This window comes from Silene latifolia, chromosome Y (genome assembly GCF_048544455.1).
Source record: "Silene latifolia isolate original U9 population chromosome Y, ASM4854445v1, whole genome shotgun sequence".
NCBI lineage: Eukaryota > Viridiplantae > Streptophyta > Magnoliopsida > Caryophyllales > Caryophyllaceae > Silene > Silene latifolia.
In genome coordinates this window covers 51,154,706-51,160,774 of record NC_133538.1, presented here as the reverse complement: position 1 = coordinate 51,160,774, position 6,069 = coordinate 51,154,706, and the positions used below count along the sequence as shown (strand labels likewise).

At 40.0% G+C, this 6,069-nt stretch overlaps 1 non-coding gene across 1 annotated transcript; it reads left to right on the top strand.

The window, feature by feature from the left end:
- The first annotated feature begins 4,029 nt into the window (after positions 1-4,029).
- Positions 4,030-4,136, top strand: LOC141636477 (small nucleolar RNA R71). The gene has a single exon (XR_012541084.1). It is a non-coding gene; the product is annotated as a small nucleolar RNA R71 (small nucleolar RNA).
- Positions 4,137-6,069: the final 1,933 nt, after the last annotated feature.

Genomic DNA, 6,069 nt, shown 5'->3' with positions numbered 1-6,069 from the left:
AATATAACTGAGTAAAGAAGTGCAACTAAAATCCTGACGTTGAGGTAATAGTCGTTCATTAGTAAAGATAGGACTGGAATGAATAAGATGAACCTGCAAATTACGATATATGAGTCAACACCTAAACTTGTTTGTCTAAAGGAATTGAATTAAGTTATCTGATTTTGAGTTTCGTAGTAAGCTGTAAATGGATTCTATGGACGGCTCTGTTATAAGAGTTATGTTAGGAAAGTTATTCACCGTCCAGTATGAAAGTGAAAGTTTTGAAAATGAAGTCAACTCTTGTCGTATGAGTATAAATTCGGATTGAGATTTCAGCCAGTGTCTAGTGGTATGGTTCCATGATATTTGGTAGTCAGGAGGAATGAAACTAGAACGGAGTCATAAGTAGTGGGTTAAATTAGCCATGTTGTTTTGTTCATATAGTGGATTGGTGGGTTGTGGTTAGTTATGAATGTCAAAACGGGAAATGTAATGTGGTGATTTAAGTGAATTATGTGTTAACACGGTATGTTGATAGTAGCATGATAGGTAAGGAATATTTATAAAAAAAAAAAAAAAAAAAAAAAAAAAACATTGGTGTAGTTAAATACATTTCATCTTTTATGTCATGGTGTTGGGTGCAGTTTAAATATATATTTAATACCAAGAACGAAATTTTATGTATGATAGTCTTTCCAATATCGTTGTTTAATCGCTTGTTTGACTCGACCAATAAGGTTATAAAAATTTGTCAATCCATGTGCATTCGTCATTCATGAATAAATACCAAACCCTTTTTATGAGGATTGAAAATATCTCTAGGCAGATAAGTACTGCGAAGCTGGTTGTTTTCATTTTATTGATGATTCTGCGTCTTGACCTAAACCCGTACAATTATATAAAGGAAAGTCGATTTGGATCCATTAGGTTATAAAATTTCATAAAACGATTTATCAAAGTGATGACCCTAATTCTTTTCTTAGGTGTTTGATCCCCTATGTTTCTAAAGTATGAGATTACAATGATTGGTGAGATGAATAATTACAAATGATTTTTACTGGTAACGGTAGCTTCCTTGAGAGAGCTTGCATATTGATTGTCTTTGGTAGGGATTAGTTAACTTGAGCGTAAGTTGTGAATCTTTTATCCTCTTTCAGTTGTTAGCAGTAGTTGAGAACTTTGGTTATAATAATGAAGGTTACGAGGACGTAACCATGTTTCTAGTTGGGGAGGATTGTAAAATCTTGATGTTTAATTTGCACTTGTTTGCAGATTGTAGTTTGATCAAGTTGATGTTTCGTTGTGGGGTAACTATGTAAATGAGTTATATACGTTTTGCTTCTACCTCTGTTAGTTGGTTGATGTGTAAAAAGAGAGTGTAGTTAAACTACTGGTAATGAGTTATGAGTTAGCCTATAAACTGAGTTATGTTTACGGGAGTTATGTTTACGGTCCAGTGCGACCATGGTTAATGAGTTTATGTTGAGTTTGAGATCGGAATTTAGAAGGAAGATGACGGTGTTCTCAGGTGATTATTTAGTTGTTACACAGTTGTGTTCTCAGGTAGTTATTTGTCGTAGTTAATTGGGTTAAGTAAAGACGAGTTAAACTTCGGGACGAAGTTTATTTTTAGGAGGGCAGAATGTAACATCCCGTGTCTGTTATGTTTAACTGATGTGTCAAAAGTGTGTGTTAACCGTGTTAGAAACGCAGGACGTCCGTAAGTACGATATACAATACCTTCATTTGTTGAGTATGGGAGCGAACTTCGGACGAAGTTCATTTTAAGGGGGAAGACTGTAATACCCGTATTTTTATATAATTAATTAAACGGATATTATTGTATATTAATTATTATATATTTTATATTACTAATTCAGTCGAGTTAATATTGAGTCGATAATTTCGTTAAGTTATCGTAAGTTAATTAAGACGGGTTTATACGGAATTCGAAAGGTGAGCTAAACAATTAACCAACGACCCATTTGAGCTGGCCCAATACACGTCCAACCCATTTAGCCCTAACCCTAAACCCTAAACCTAATACACCCTAATCTCCCTCAACCCGCCTCCCTCAAACCGCCTCCCTTTCATCAGCTCCAACTTCACCCTCAAGCAATTCGAGAGAGAGAGAGAGAGAGCGTGGGCATTGGCGGCACTGTAAGGAAGAGCATAAGGCGGCTGTCGACGTTCATAGGCGGCGCTGGTGGCTATAGTGGCGGCAGGAAAAAGGTAAGAGCAACCTATGTCCTCTGTTTTTAGCTTTTGATGTCGGGTTTTTGGTTGGGGTTGCGTGTCTTAGGGAGGGAATAAGGGTGGTTGGTGTCGGGGTAATGTTAATGGGTGGTATGTGGCGAGTGTCGTGGTGGTGGTTAGGGTGGTTCTTGGTGGTTTTAGTAACAAAGAAAAAGGCGGCATTGACAGGGGGTGGTAAACGGGTATTGGTCACGGGTTTTCAGACGGGTTTACACGGGTATGTTTGGGGTGGCGCCACCGTGGACTTGGGGGAGGTCGAAACGGTGGTGCCACGGTGTCTGGGTTCGTGGGATGACGGTGAGCAGCACGGTGGTGGTGAGGCAGGGTATAGGTGTTGGCTGCGGTGGTGGTAAAGGGAGAACAGGGGGTGTTTGGTGAGCCGTGGTGGTGAACCAGGCCAATTGGCGGCCATGGTTTGGCTCGCCGGCGACGATCGACCTCAGTGGGGGTGGCCGTTGGTGGCTGGGTCAGAGTGGGGGTTGGGCCTGGTGGTTGACACGGTGGTGAGGTGGCGCGCGGGTGTGCGGGGATGCGTGTGAAGGGACGTGGTTGATGACGGGTTCCTTTAGTGTTTGATTCGGTTTTTCGTAATCGTATAATTCATTTAACCTTTAATTATCATTTTGGTTATTCAATTTAATTCCGAGTCAGTTAAATAATTCAAGTCGGGTTTTGAGTCGGGTTGTTAAAATGGAAAAGCTACTATAACGGGAAAGTTCATTTTAGGAAATTCTATTTTTAGTAACTTCTATTTTGGGAACGGAAATAGTTGAGTAATTGTTTATCATTTAACTATCTTTCAGAGGACGGATTGTCGTGAAATATTCTTGGACACCCGACCATTTGACTGCGCATCTTGAGGTAGGGAAATACACTTGACCTATTATCGTTGTTGAATTGTGTTGACTTGATTCGTGGTTGTTGATTTACGTTATGAATCATATACGGGAAGGTGATTATCGCATTGATCGTGTTGAGTTTGTTATCACAACATTCGTTAGCTGGCATGATTTCATTCATTAATATACATATTGTGTTGCATTATTACTGTTGAGCATTTCATATGCATTGGAGTTGGAGGATGGTGTAGGAGTGACGATGTTGAGATACGATGTGAATTGTGATAAGGCCCAGGCGGGTTTCGCAGACTTGCCCTGGTGTCCTCAGGCGGTGCGCAGATCGGCTACGGTCGATATATATAGTCTACCGGGATCGGTATGGCTGGGTTGTCCGGGTTATGAGATATGAGAAATGAGATATGAGATACGAGTTGAGATGGAGATGGAGGTGACGGAGGATCATGCATATTATATTTTGTTGTTTAATTGTTTTCCCTACTCAGCTTCGCGGCTGACCCTGTGTATTCGTGTACGCCTGTGATGATCCAATTATTGGGGAGCAGATTGACAGGTATTTCAGAGACTGATAGGAGCTGGCCGGGAAGAGAGCTTGGATGACGGACTTAGTGCCTAGCCCACCTTAGTCTTATTAGTAGTTTTATCAGACTTCATCTTTTGGTCATATTTTTGGAGGCTTTGTTTTAATTCCAGTTGTAATCTCACTATAAGCATTTTAATAAAGTACTGTGTTTCTTTCCTTTGTTATCTACTGCCTCGGGTTTCCGAGATGGTAACACCGTCATTTATCTGAGGAGTCCTAGTTCAGGCCCTTAAGTAAATGGGGGTGTTACAAGTATTCTTTTGAAATCTTCCGTTGGATGAAGCATTAAGTATGGCTCTGTTGTCATCGTACAATCCATTGTAGAACTTATTGGACAGAAACCATAGATCAAAACCATGGTGAGGAAGAGACATCACCAACCTCTTGAACCGGCACCAAGCTTCATAGAACATTTCATCCGGTGCCTGCTTGAAACTAGTGGTCTTGGCCCTCAGCCGATTGGTGCGCTGCGGAGGGAAATATCTCTTATAAAAAGCAAGAACAAGGGTCTCCCAGTCTGTGGTCCCCGCGGCCGTACGGTCCAAGTCAGTCAACCACTCCCTGGCTGAGTCAGTCAAAGAAAAAGGAAACATCATCTCCTTAATCTTGTCTTGAGTTACCCCCTTTGTGGCGGGGATAGTAGAACAATAGTTTGTAAAGACCACCATATGCTTCCTCGGGTCTTAACCTGCCACACCTCTGAAGAGATTTCTCTCCACCAGATTGATATAGGACGGACGGATGTCGAATGTATTTCCATCTTCAATCTGGAGATTAAAACCTTTTGTAATAGATGATTCTTTAGGCTCCGAATGACTGGCAATGTTCGACATATTTACTGGTTGGTTTACAGAACTGAAAGTATCTTCTTCAAAAGACGGATTTTCTGTAAATAGGAAATGCTGAAGCTCTGGTTCGAAAGTACTCAAGGCTTCCTTTCGTGATTCTCTTTATAGATAGAGTCTATGCCTGAACAGTTTCTCTAACTCAGAATCAGCTGAAATTAACTCCAGCCTGTCTGACCTCGGCATACACAACACTGAAAGAAAATGAATAAGAACTGTCTCAAGGAATAAAAATTCCCTGAGACAGATAAAATAAACGAAACAAAGACAGATAGGGCAATTACCTGCCCGGTAACGACGCCAAAATTTGACATGGTTGTCGTATACCTATCAAAAATAACTAACTAAACTAACTATATAACAAGGGAAGTCAGGTCGATCTCCTCAGGGAGGCAAGATATCTCTAAGAGTCTGTCTATTTGGTCACAAATGGGGGGTTTGTAATTGGTTTTCTAAGCTAAAAGATTTAAAGGAAGAGAAACAAGGAAAGAGCAATAAAGACAGAAAATGAGAATAAACTATCAATAGAGAGGGGACATGTCAGAATTGCGGTTCACTACGGTGGTAGTCCAGTGACTCAACTATAAACAACTTAGATAAATTACTGCGAGACAGATATGGAAAGGTCCTTCCGGTCCACTTTCTACCCTAAATTCCCACTAACTTAACTTCCGTCCTCGTTAGGGTAGTCTACTGTTCATAGAAGGCCTATTTAGTCCAATCTTCCGATCCAGGATTAAATTTTACCAGATTAAAAGAGTGACTCAGAAGCGTGCACTGAACTAAATCGGTAAATACAGTTATATTGCTGCAGGGACAGAGTCTCACAAAAAACTCATCTAACCTATTTACTATATCGTCACATTTCTACCGTAGATCCCCTAATCCTAACATGAAACAGATTAGCTACTCATGCTATTAATATTGTCAAAACTAATAACAAAGAATAAACTAACATTAAGCATGATGAAATAATAATTAAATTGCATAAAAGATATTAGGACAGAAAATTAAAGGAACAAAACAAGTAATTGAGATGAATAAATGGAAGATTAAGAATAAAAGAGAGTAAGGGATTACAATCGCAAAAATCCGGCGTAAAGAACAACTAAATCCGAGCGAGAAAATACGAAAGCAAAAGTTACAGTGAAAGAGAGAAAGAAACGTAGTGTTTACAATGAAAGATGAACGATAAGATCAAAACTGAATGCTAATGACCTAGTTAGTATGCGTTTAAATAGAAAAATTACTAAGTCCATAAGCTAAAAACAAGTTCACGGACTAATTAAAGCCCACGTAAGACAAAACCACTCGATCGAGCAGTCTGAAACAGCTCGATCGAGTACTTCTCCAAGTAATCTACTCGATCGAGTAGAATTGTTACTCGATCGAGTAACCTCTAATTCCAGCACTATTGGATCGAGTAAAATAATGCTCGATCGAACATCCTCAGCCATAGAAACCACTCGATCGACCAATAAAACAACTCGATCGAGTATTCTTCCTCCGAAACAGCTCAAACTCGTAACCGACTGCCTCGTAGACC